Source organism: Mustela nigripes, chromosome 11, assembly GCF_022355385.1.
Source record: "Mustela nigripes isolate SB6536 chromosome 11, MUSNIG.SB6536, whole genome shotgun sequence".
Taxonomy (NCBI): domain Eukaryota; kingdom Metazoa; phylum Chordata; class Mammalia; order Carnivora; family Mustelidae; genus Mustela; species Mustela nigripes.
The window spans coordinates 36215017-36227801 of NC_081567.1; the positions used below are offsets into that span (position 1 = coordinate 36215017).

The 12785-nt window shown below is 46.8% G+C and overlaps 1 protein-coding gene across 3 annotated transcripts in view; it reads left to right on the top strand.

Annotated features, from left to right (window-relative positions):
* The window catches only part of CREBBP (CREB binding protein), a 124265-nt gene that overhangs the window by 56420 nt on the left and 55060 nt on the right, over window positions 1-12785 (top strand). The gene's annotated exons all lie outside the window — the stretch shown is intronic.

Below are 12785 nucleotides of genomic sequence, written 5' to 3' on the forward strand. Positions count from 1 at the left end.
CTTTTGCCCTGCAAAATGGAATCTTCTAAAATTGTAAACCCTGAGGGGCAAGTGTGTTCTTTTGTCAGACTTCACAGTGCACACTTAGGGACTGAATATCTGATGTGCCTTTGGTGGTCAGTCAAGGCCACTGTCCCCTTGTCTGGGCTTGCGGGTGGGACCTGCCCTCCCAAGTTTGCCATCCACATAGCTGTGCAGTGGCAGCTTCGAAAGGCCCAGAAGAAAGCCAGGGATTATGTTCAGAAAAGCATCATCTTTGGTTTGTCTTTTGATTTTTAAAAACTTTTTCTTTATTTTGTCTGTAAAGATACACAGAGAATTCTATGTGTCTGTCACTTGGCTTCTCCTCAGGTTAGCATCTTATGTGACCCTGGTACGGTTGTCACGACTAAGAGATTGACAGTGCTTACAGTGCTTACAGTTGTGAGGCTGTTGGAAGTGGGTTGGGGGGTGGGGGTGGCTTACTCTTAGTTTTTGGTCAAATCAGAAAATGGGGTAAGAGCAAGGTGTCCTGATCAGGTGTTGTCCTCGTTACATCCTTCCTTTTTTTAAAAAAAAAAAAAAAAAAAAAAAAAAAAAAAAGGAGGGGAGTTCAAGTAGTAAAGTATGTTCTCAAGCTATTTAAGGTTTTTACTACTTTATTTCTTCTGATCGTCTCCCCATAACCTGCCTTGATTTGCTGCTGTCCTTGCCATAACATTCTGTTGGAGTCTGAACCTGAATCAACGCCTCTGCTCCCTGGGGCAGCTCCTCTGAGCTCTGGGGCCGCAGGCTGGGAGCCGGCACCCACACTCTTCTGCTCTTCCTTCTCCAGTCTCCTTGGGTGGACTCGAGGGCAGGTGATTGTCCCCTCATCTCGGCCAGATGAGAGTGGGTGCTTCTGTACAGACAGTCTGTGTTTCCAAGTGTGGGAAACCCTACCTTATGTTTTCCTCCCTTCTCTCTTTTCAGATCTTCCCCAGCCCATTTCCACCCCCTCTCCGCTTGACCCGCAGCTCGCTGGCAGAGTCCCTTTGCCGTCAGTCCCCCTGCCTGCCTCTGTTCATGGGACCGAATGCCTGGCAGGGTCATTCTGGACTGGGGAGAGGCTTCCGTTTCCCTTCACCTGTGCCAGGGCTGGTGGGGACAGTGGGGACAGCCCTTTGGTCTGGGTCAGGTCTTCTTTCTCCCTAGGCACTGTTGACATTTGGGGCTCGATCTTTGTCTGTCGTGAGGGCCATTCCTGTGTATTGTGCCCCTCACCCGCCAGGTGCTCACAGCCCTTCCTCTCTCCCCACAGTTGCCCCAGGTGAGAGAACACCTGCTCTGGGAAGGCAGTAGCACTAGCACTCCGTCCTCCGTGTGTGTGACATCGAGCCCCCTCCCTCCCTAACTTTTTCTTTTCCTTGCCCTTCCAACGATGCTCTTTCTTACTCCATTCCTCCCCTAACAGCCTCATCGGATCATCAGGGTAAACTGAGGAAGTGTTTTGGTCTGTAGAGCTGTACTCTTTGCCTAGGTACCACTGCCCCACAGGGGTATGCATAGACTTTAACAGAGAGCCCCAGAAGGTATCTTTGGAGGGCAGGCAGGAATGCTGTCCTCAGACATTCACCTGGCACGCTCAGGGCTGACTTTACCAGCATGTGTGTCTGTGAGGGAGCGTGGCCCAGTCGGCAGCCTTGGTGCTTTTGGGATGGGAACCAGAGGGCACTGGCAGAGACATGGGACAGCCAGTGCACGTTTTATGCCTGAGTTTTCATGCCCTCAGTTTACCTTATTTTTATAACCTCTTAAAAGACATTGCTATATGTCCCAGTTTACAGCTAAAGAAGTTGAGGGCTTGAGGGGTTTTCATTTGTTCAAGGCTATGTAGCTCCTGTTTGCAAAGTCTAAAACTCTTTTTAATAATGCCTGGTATCAGGGCACCTGGGTGGCTCAGTGGGTTAAAGCCTCTGCCTTTGGCTCAGGTCATGATCTCAGGGTCCTGGGGTTGAGCTCCTCGAGAGCCTACTTCCCCCTCTCTCTGCCTGTCAAATAAATAAATAAAATCTTCAAAAAAATTTAAAAATAATGCCTGGTATCATGTTTTAGCAGCCCTGAGCTAAATTGGGAATGCTCGCCTGTGTTTACATTGCTTCCTTGAGCATGTGTTGTAGCCTTCCTTAAATTTTCTAAATTATATCTGACCCCTTGGAATCTGTGGATTTTGGTTTTTTCCCCAGAGTGAGGGAGAGAAGGTAGCAAAAACTGAGTGTTTTGGATATGAAGCCTTGATCTTACATGTGTTTTGTTTTGTTTTTGGTCACCCTTCGGGGAATAATCTTTTAAAACCCAGCTTAAGCTGGGGTACCAAACAGTTCAGGTCGGGGCTCTGGTGCCGCAATACCTGATGGCCTGGTCAGGCTCTTCATGGAATGATTTTAAGCTACTCAGTCATTGATTATGGAGCACTTGCTTTTCTCCTCTCCTAGATTGGAAGATTCCAGCATCCCCAGGTAGGTTGAGAAAGGAAGGGGATGTGGCCATCCCTTTAATCCACCCCATTTGGTGAACACTGTCTCCTGGCCCACGTGCCCCATGATACAGGTTTGAGTGAGCTCACCCCCTTTCATGAAATTTCGATGGTGGTGATGGAAAACAAATAATCATAAAGTATAAACTGCCCTAGCAGGTCTGAGGAGCAAGCAATGACTGAGGTTGACACAGGGACCTCCTTGGGCCAAACCAAGGAAGGACATATCAGGGCAGGGTCAAAAGATGAGCAGAAGCCACAGAAACCAGGGGGCACTGGGAGAGCATTGGCTTGGATAGGGACCAGCAGGCAGCCAGCGGGAAAGGGGACTCTCAAGGTTGAGTGGAGAGCGGTGTACTGGAATGTGGGGGCCAAGCAGGAGCCAGCTCTGGGAGGGCTTTGGGTGCAGGGGTCACCGCGGTGGTCTTGACTAGAGGGCGCATTTGATCACAGAGAAAGGGGGCAGGAGGTCAGACAAGATTTGCCACTGGAACAGAAGTGTGGGGCCACCACATAAGGTGACTTGGTGCTTGGGGGAACCATGTACAGAGCTGGGGGAGGGACAGACCGGAGAGCAGGGAGAATGAGGTGGTCGGCAGCGGGGGGAGGGAGTGCATTTGTAATTGCACTTCACATGTTTTCTTTTGAGATGCTTGTGAGGTGTCCGTGTAAGGGGGTATCAGGCAAACAGGTGGGCATGCAGCAGGGCATCTGCTGTCCCGGTCCACAGGGAATGAGAGCGCTGCAGGGGAGATGGGTGGAGGAGGATCCAGGCGATGGGATTGGGACAGGGAACATGAATAGGAGGAGATGGTGAGTCAGGCACCAGGGCAGAAGAGTGTCCCCAGAACATGCGGGTCAGTCTGCGGGACGAAGAGGCCTGTGGATATGCTCTGTTGTCTCCCTCAGGGTTCCCAACTGTCATTATCCTCTGGGATGTGTTGGGGGGCTCTAGAAGAGGGGAGGCTCCAGGCCCCTGGTGCAGGTGGGGTTGTTTTTGAGGGCTTATAGATTCTCAGGATAATATTTCAAAGCAAACTGGCACATTTTCCCAAATTCTCAAATGTATGTCATAGCAGTTTATGATTTCTAAACTTTCTATAGTTTCTTAACTTTCTACAGATAATATTTAAGTTTGTTAAAAATTTCACCATGCTATTAGGGTATTTCGTGATTCTGAGATGCACTCTTTTTTCAGATTTGTAGTATCTCTGAAATCAGGCTGTGTTTTAGAAATAGTCAAGATTGATTTAGATCTAATAAAATCCAGTGTTTATGCCATTTTACTTGTTTATAATTTGAATTAATAGGAGTGACGTAACAGTTAAACATATATATTCACTGTGTAGTTTTCCAGAACAGCTTTCATGGGTAGAAGGCTTTTTTGGGGGGTTTGTTGTTGTTGTTGTTGGGTTTTTTGTTTGTTTGTTTGTTCTGGGGGGGTTGTTTTGTTTTTTGTTTTTTTTAATTATTTAAATTTTACTGACAAAAGAACAGGTGCAGATTTGAGTTGGGGTAGAGGTCGGGTCAACTTTCTGTGGACTGGGATGGGGGTCCCTGTAGGCCATGTTGAAGGAGGGCTGTGCACAAGGACACGTGAGGAGGCAGAGGTGGGGACGTAGTTCCTGGGCGGTGCCCCAAAGAGGAGGCCCCGTCACTCCTGGTGTACTGTCTAGCTGCCATTTTCATCTGAACAAGTCCTAGCATACAAAGTTGGGGAGGAGGGGAGACATCAGACATCATCTGGGACTGGAGTTGTCAGGTCATCGCTGTGTTAAGTGTTTTTAAAGGTGCGTTTTTAAGATGTGGGACATGTCTTGGGTGTATCTAGTCTGAGAAAGTTTGGTAACCAAAGGGACTCCCTCCTCAGGTTCCCCGTGGACTGTCCTGTGGGGCTCCCAGATGTAGTCTGCTATAGGGTTCTTTCTTATAGGAAGCTCTTGGGAGGGGGAGGTGGTGGTTCTAATTGTTTGGTTTGGGGCTTTTTTTTTTTTTTTTTTTTTTTTTGAGAAAAACTTAGAACAGTGTTATGGAGATATCCCCATTCTTAAAGTCGTGACATGGGAAATCAGGGTATTGCTTATTTAGTCGCTCACGAGAGTATGTTAGGGTTCACAGGAGTCTGAAGTGCAGGCTTCAGGCAAGGCCCCCAGATCGCGGCTGATCCTGGTCTGTCCCAGGAGGAGAACGTGGCGGGCAGAGGCCTGCGCGCCCTGGACGGCTGCGGGCTCCCGGTCCCTGCCCGCACTCTAGCCACTCAGAGCCATCAGCCGCCCTTGCGGGGCCCTCTTTGCGTCTTTGGGTTTCTCTGTGTCTCAGGGTGTGCCGTGGACCCCCGCGTCAGCGACTGACTCCTGGCCCCATCCAGTCTTCCTGGGCAGAGTCCCTTCGAGGAAGCGGGAGTCTCTGCGTCCACGGTCACTCTTCTGTCCTTCCTCGCACAACCGCTCCGCTCCTTCGAGGGCAGTGGAGAATCACCGCGCTGCTGGCTTTGTCACTCTCTTAACCACACTCGACAGTTTTAAACAAGCTGCTCCGGTGACACAGACGTGGAATAACGTTTTCAGGCGCCTCTGACTGCTGCGGTGCGGGCAGCCCGCTGTCCCAACAGTGTCTCCGTGTCCACTCCGAAGTCTTCCCGCGACCCTGTTTGCCTTATTCTCCTGATTCTGTCTTCGGTATCTGGTTTCTGATCCCCGAGGAGTCAGGACTTGAAATGACCGAGCAGGGTGAAGCCTCATGCATCCAGTGCTTTCTGCAGAGACGCTCCCCTTCCCACAGCCCCGTGCACTGGCTCCTCGCACTCCACGGCGGGAGCTCACTGGCCCTGACCGGCGAATTGGTCCCTCTGCCCCGGCACTCAGGGCGGCCTCCTGTCCTTGTGGGGAAGCGAACAGCAAGGGACTGATCACTCCGGCTCAGATCGCTCCACAGGCGGGAATGGGGCCTCAGTACGTGAACTGGGAAGCCTGGGCGAATGCTAGGAAGCGAGTGTTGTCATTAGTAGTGATCGCAGTGTTTGTGTATTTTCAAGGACTTACGTCTGCTTCTTTCATCTTATCCTACACCTGTGTCTTGAAGATCCCCCAGAGAATGCGGGTGCTGGGGCCTTTGAAGAATGACTTGGTCTAGAATTCTCTTCAGTAGCTGTGTAAATCCCTGCTCCTGCTTAAACTTTTGTTTTGGCAATAAATATCAGCCAGGAGATAGCCTAAGCCCAAAGTAGGATACTTTGTAAATACCAGGAAACTGAATTGAGAAAGATGAACAACATCCCTTGATGTCAGGCATAAGCTCAGGCATCGCAGGTGCTCAGTCGGGGTCATTTGACTTTCTGTCCAGGGTCTGATTAGTACAGCCCTTTCTTCAGCACCCCCGCCCCCACCCCAGGGAGCAGCTCACATGACCTCCAGAGTCACTCTGCTCTCGCGCTTCCTGCCCATTGGAGAGCCCACAGGAATGTCGAAGGCTGGCCTGTGTCCCCACTGTTAGTGTCGCGACTGGCACCTGCCTGTCATCCCCAAGTGCGACCGAAGTTGATCAGGCATTTCTGAGGAGTGAGATGACCCTTGGAAGAACTCTGTAGAGAGCGCACTCAGTCTGGATGGGGACGGTCCTAGCTCGCACCGGGGTCGGCACCATCCATCACTGCGTCTGAAGTACCACAGGCCGTGTCCCCTTCCCTTTCATGGCTGCCTGCATCAGCCCTGAGGCTCACGTCACCAGACACCAGCTTGTCACGTGAGGAACGTGCCCAGTTACCAAATACTTACTGTGATGAGTATTCCTAAAGAATGTGGTCACATGTATGATAGAGTCAAGAAGAATATTTTGTAAACTTGTTGGTAGGTTGGTGATTCTCTTGGTCTGGCCATTTGGTGAAGGGCCTGGCGTTGAGACCCTTGGTCTGGCTGGCCCGTCACCTTGGCCATAGGAGTAGATCCAGCATGTCCTACCTCTTAGGGTTTATTGGCGCAGAAGCAGGTACCGCTCGCCATCCTTGGCAGACTGATTCCAGTTGGGAAGGAGTGGACTTGAGGCCCGAGGCTGCAGAGAGAACAGGGTGAGTGTCCAGTTTTTAGTCCTGCGCCTTTGCTGCCACCCCTCCCCCCATCTATCATGTTTCCTTCCTTGGTGTAACCATTTGTTTTCTGTTCTAAAATCACTTCTTATTTGGAAGATTATTTAAGAATCATTCTTGTCCAGCTTGCGCATTTTAAGTTTTTGTCTTAGGGGATTTAAATCTTAAATTGTAAGATAATCTAAAACCAATAAGCACGAAGCAAAAAGGAGAGAACACAAGAAACATTATTCGGTCTATCTATATAGCTGTGTTCTTTTCCTTACAGTTGATCTTTATCATCTCAACAGTAATTATTGCCTCTTCCTAGTTTGATAGCTGTGTGCACTTAATGAGCATTTTCTATTATTTTATGACACCAAAGCTTAGCGTACCCAGCTGTTCTAGGGTCCTTCTGGGGGAATCAGAACAAGCACATATTGCAGAGCAATTCTGTGTCCCACCTGGTGTTTGCTTTGGTGTCATTTCTGAGTTTAATTGGAGGTTGGGGAGAAGTCAGGTTTCCAGGTGGGCCATGGGAAGGATGCTAGAGGAGCATGGGGCTGAATCCCATTGGAGATGTGGAAGGTTTGGGCCAGGTTAATCTGAAGTGCTTGTCTCCAGGAGTCCCGGCCTCGAGTAGACTTAAGGTGGTAGTTGTGTAGAGAGAGGAAGCATGTCCACCTCCTCACCCCCTGCCTCCAGCCACATCTCCCCCAGCCTGTCCCTGTTCTACCCTGATGTGTACTGTTTGCACTAGTTTGCAGACATAGTCTTTTCTTGGATGCTTAATCTAAGATGACTTTTTTCTAGGAAGAATGCCAGGATAGATTTTATTATATGCGCTCTTTATGCACATCTGTGATTATATCCTTAGGATAGAATACAGGGCATACACAGACATGGGTTTGGTGCTGCTTACTCAGACCTGTGTGACAAGAACAATTCTAAGAAAAGTACATCTTAGATTCCTTTAAATATTAAGGAATATCAGAATATTAAAAGTTTAAAAGTTTGCTCTTCAGGGTCGTTTGATGGGTGGGGTCTGAACAATGATTAAGTTAAGGTGACAAGTGGTACATGAAAGAGCATGTGGCCAAATCCAGCAAAGACTGGAGAGGGGCAGGCAGGCTGTGAACCTGCAGCTGCTGGTCCAATGAGCTCTGTGTCCCCTGCTGGCCCTCACGTCTCTGAATGCTCAGATGCAGCACAGACTCATGACTGAGCCGTGGTGACTCCTACACCACGCTGACCCCTCCTTCCGTGATTAGGAATTGCATGCGAGCTCATTTGAGTTCCCGAAATGGATGTTACATATATTTTAAGGCTTTTTTTTTTTTTTTTTAAGATTCCATTTATTTATTTGACAGAGAGATCACAAGTAGGCAGAAAGAGAGGGGCAACAGGCTCCCTGCCAAGCAGACAGCCCTTTGTTGGGGTCCATCCCAGGACCCTGATATCATGACCTGAGCCAAAGGCAGACGCTTGACACACTGAGCCACCCAGGCACCCCAATTTTAAAGCTTTTGGTGGATACCATGATATTGCCTTCAACAGAAAGCTGTGTATCTTGTCTACAGTATTACACAGTGCTTCTGTGGCTGGCACGATCACTCTGTCCTTTGATAGGAGATTCATTATGTTTCATTATGCTAATTTGCATTTCTTTCTTTATTGATGAGAATTAAAGTACTTAGATTTGGAGACTTTTTATTTTTTTAAGATTTTCTTTATTTTAGAGTGAGCAAGGGTTCAAACAGGGGGAGGGGCCGAGGGGGAGACTCTCCAGTAGACTGCACATGGAGCCTGACACAGTGTTCCATCCCCGGACCCTGAGATCGTGATCAAGAATTGAATGCTTAACCAACAGAACCACCCAGCCACCTCTAGAGACATGCGTTTCTTTCCTGAGTGGCTTAGTTCCTGTCTTCTACCAGTTTCTGTTAGGCTTTCTTAGAACACTTTCTAAAAGCATTGTGGTTAGCCCTCTGTCATGGTAGGCCTCAGAGAGCTGAAGGGTGGGGCTTTGCTGCTAGGCCACCCTCTGCGCCGCCAAGCAGACCCTCTGAGTGTGAGGCACCCTTCTGGGTCTGAGTTACTTCTCTTGTACCTCGGGATTGGCCCCAGATGAGTTCCTCCCCTGGTGATGGGATATTAAATGAGCTGCTGCTTGTTGAGCACTGAACACAGACTGTATGAAGAACTTGAGAAATGCAGATTGGCCAAGAGGGGGAGAAGGGATTACACCTGCATGATTATTTGCTTTGTCTTGTGTGTTTCAAATATATTTTCCTAGTTTGTTGATGGCCTTTGCATTTGTTCGTGGTTATGAAGAAAATGTAACTTCTTCTGTCCTATGGCCTCTGGCACTTTCCCTTTGTAGACGGGTCTACACTGCATCAGACTCACCTATGTGCCTTTTTTCTTTGCAGTGTTTTGTTTTCTTTTCACTGTGAAAGTACATACATGTTCATTTTGGAAAATCAGGGAAAAAGTAGAACACTTAAAACAATAAAGCTCCCCCTACAGAATGTTAACAAATAGAAATGCTTCTGGCTCTACATCAGCTCTGTGAATCCTAGTCTAGGAAGGGGGAATGGGGAGTTGGTTCAGAGGGATTTTACTGGGGATTGTTTAGGAACCACTGCTTGATGGTTTGGTTTATTTTGGTTTGGTTTGGTTTTTGATAAAGGCCTTTACCACCTTTGCATTGCAGAATATGCGTCTTAATTACCTCCTGGGATCTTTACAGGTTTTTTGTTGTTGTTTCGTTTTGTTTTTGATTTTAAAGATTTTATTTATTTGACAGAGAGAAAGAGATCACAAGTAGGCAGAGGCGGGGTTGGGGGGAGCAGGCGAGCAGAGAGCAGAGAGCCCGATGTGGGGCTCAATCGCAGGACCCTGAGATCATGAACTGAGCCGAAGGCAGCGGCTTAACCCACTGAGCCACCCAGGCGGCCTTGGGATCTTTACAGTTTTAATTTGCACATTAATTCTTAAGTGTTTTCTCTTGATTCCTCTGGTTTCTTTTTTCTCCAAAGTAGAATGTTTTCTCGTTCTAAAAATGGTACACACTTATTGTAAAACATTGAAACAATACGTGGTTACAAGCAGGATCTCCCCCTTCCCGGGGAAAGCCACCAAGTCATTGTAACAAGGTTGTCTGAAGAACCAGGTACAGATGTATAAAGTTAATAAGGAAAAACCGAATGATTTCATGGTATTTTTTTAACTTCCTTTATTAGCTTAATATGTTATATATAGACTGCTTTTTGTGAAAGCATAAAGGTCTACATGGTTATTATTGTTACCCTCATGTTACAATCGTTTCATTGTATCTCACAGTTCTGAGGGGGTCATGGATTTGGGCCGGGCTTGGCTGGGCCATTTTTTTCCACATGGCTTTTTGACGAGGGTTACTTGAGGTCTGCCTTTCTTTTTCATGGTTGCATATTGTTTCACTAGGTCTGCAGCCAATAATTCGCCCACCTTCTGTAGGATTTAGAGGTGTTCGGTTTTTAGTAACTTAAGGTTTGATGTCTGTCTTTGCACAGAGTGTTGAGCACGCTAGCCCATTTTCTTAGCTCCCTAATAATAGTTATAAGAAGTGGAACTACTGGATCCAAAAAATGCACATTTTACTCTTTGATACATGTTGCTTTCCAGTTACACTAAATTGCACTATCACCAAAGCACCTGAGAATTGTCTACACCCTCATCAGTACCAGTTATTGCATTATTTTGGTCAGATTGATGGATGGAAAATGTTTTTTGTTTGTTTTTTAATTTTTTTGTGTGTGGTTAGTGAGATAGAGCTTTAAAAAAAATATTTTTTTTACTAAGATACAACTCAGACCATACAATTCCCACCTTTAAAGTGCACAATTCAGTGTTCAGCCATCACCACTATCAATTTTAAAGATTTGTTTTAATTTTAGAGAAAGAGAGTTGAGTGGGAGAGACAGAGGGAGAGAGAATCCTCAAGCTAACTCCCCAATGAGCGCAGAGCCCGATGAGGGGCTTGATCCCAGGGTCCTGAGATCATGACCTAAGCAAAAACCAGGAGCCTGTTTCTTAACCAGCTGAGCCACTCAGGCACCCCTCACCACTTTTAGAACAGTTGTATAACCCTGAAAAGAAACCCCGTACCGTTTGCAGTTACTCCCGATTTTCCTTGAACTCCCAGGCAGAAGCAACTAATGTATTTTCTACCCCTGTGAAATGACTTATTCTGGACAGTTAGAGAAGTAGATTTAAAAGTGTGTGCTTTTTTGTGATACCTGTTTTAACTGAGGGTGATGCTTTCAGAGTTCCTCATGCAGCATGTGTCAGTGTTTCCTTTTCGTGCTTGAATAGTATCCCGTGGATATATCACGGTCTGTTCTCCATTCCCCGCTCAGTGGGCATCTGAGTTGTTTCCGCTTTTTGGCTCTTATGTTAATGCTGCTGCAGACATTCGAGTGAGCAGTTTTCACTTCTTTAGAGTCGATACTTAGGTGGGGAATTATTGGGTCTTGCGGTGACTCTAGGTTTAACCTTTTGAGGAGCTGCCAGACTCTTTTCCGAAGTGGCTGCTCCATTTAACATTGGCTTTGCACATGCCCGTCAGCACATGCTGGGCCTGCGCTGTTCACCATGGCCGTCCTGGGGGCGTGAAGCAGTGTCTCGTTGTAGTTCTGAGTTGTGTTTCCCCGATGGCTCCTGGGGCTGAGCAGCTTTTCTTGTATTTATTGACCGTTTGTTTGTCTTCTTTGGGGAAATACTCAGATAGTTTGCCCATTTTTTAATTAAGTTATTTGTCTTTTTACTGTTGAATTGTAAGAGTTCTTTGTATGTTTTAGATGCAAGTGCCTGTCACATCTATGATTTGCAAATATATTCCCCATTCTTTAAGTTGTCTCTCACTTTCTCAGTGGTGTCCTTTGAAGGAAACAGTTTGTAATTTTAATGAGGTCCAGCTTCTCTTTGTTGTGGCTGCTGTGTGTGCTTTTGGTGACTTACCGAAGAACTCATTGCTTGGTCCAAGATCATGTGCATTTACTCCGTGATTTTTCTGAGATTGCCACAGTTTCAGTGCCCCCGGTGGGTCCTGGGTTTGTTCTGAGATACTGTTTGGGTACGGCGTGAGCGAGGGGTCCACGTTCATGCTTCTAAGGGGGAGTGTCCGTTCCTTCCCTCTTCGCCGCTGGTGGTCAGGAAGACCCTTCCTCCCTCTTGAGCCATAGAACGTGTTTGGCATATCCTTGTATTTCTTTTGTTGAGGTGTCTGCACGTTTCCCCCACACACGTTGCAGTGGCGTGGTGTTGCTTTTTGTTTTCTGTTGTTTTTTCCTCTTAAGAGCTCTATTTATATGATAATAAATGCCATAGTCTTCCTGGAAAATAGACATTTCAGGACCTTAAAAAAATGGTCCTATCAGGGCTCCTGGGTGGCTCAGTTAAGTGTCTGCCTTCAGCTTCGATTCATGGTCTCAGGGTTGTGGGTTGGAGCCCTAGCCCAGCAGGGAGCCCGCTTTTCTCTCTGCCCCTCCCCCCACTCCTGCTTGTACTCTCCCCTACACATGTGCTCTCACGCTCTCTCTCTGAAATAAGTAAAATCCTTTTTTAAAATGGTCCTATTGGGGCGCCCAGGTGGCTCAGTCTTTAAGTATCTGCCTTAGGCTCAGGTCATGATCCCAGGGTCCTGGGATTGAGCCCCACATCAGGCCACCTGCTCAGTGGGGAGCCTGCTTCTCCCTTTTCCACTCCCTCTGCTTGTGTTCTCTCCCTTGCTGTCTGTCTGTCTGTCTCTCTCTCTCTCTGTCAAATAAATAAATCTAAAAAAACCTTTTTTTGGCCCTCTTGTTTGACTATTTTACTTCTCAAAAACAACTATTTTTTCTTCAGGTTTTTTGCTTTTTAAATTTTACTTACGTTAGGTTTTCTTATCTTCATTTTTTAAAGTAGTTTTTATTTTTTTAGTACTTTAGTCAACTTTAATCTATATTTGTTCACTTTAATTAATCTGGAATTTATATTTAAGGTGACGTAGGAGTCACATATTGCCGCTACCACCACCCTCCAATTTGAGATACCATCTTATGATACACTAATTTCATATACACATGGGTCTTTCTCCAGACTTACATATAAAGAAATCTATAGCTTTATAGTTTTGGTATCTGACAAAATAGGTCACCCCATTGTTTTTACTGTTTTTTGGAATTTTCTTGGCTGTTGAATAAAATGTAT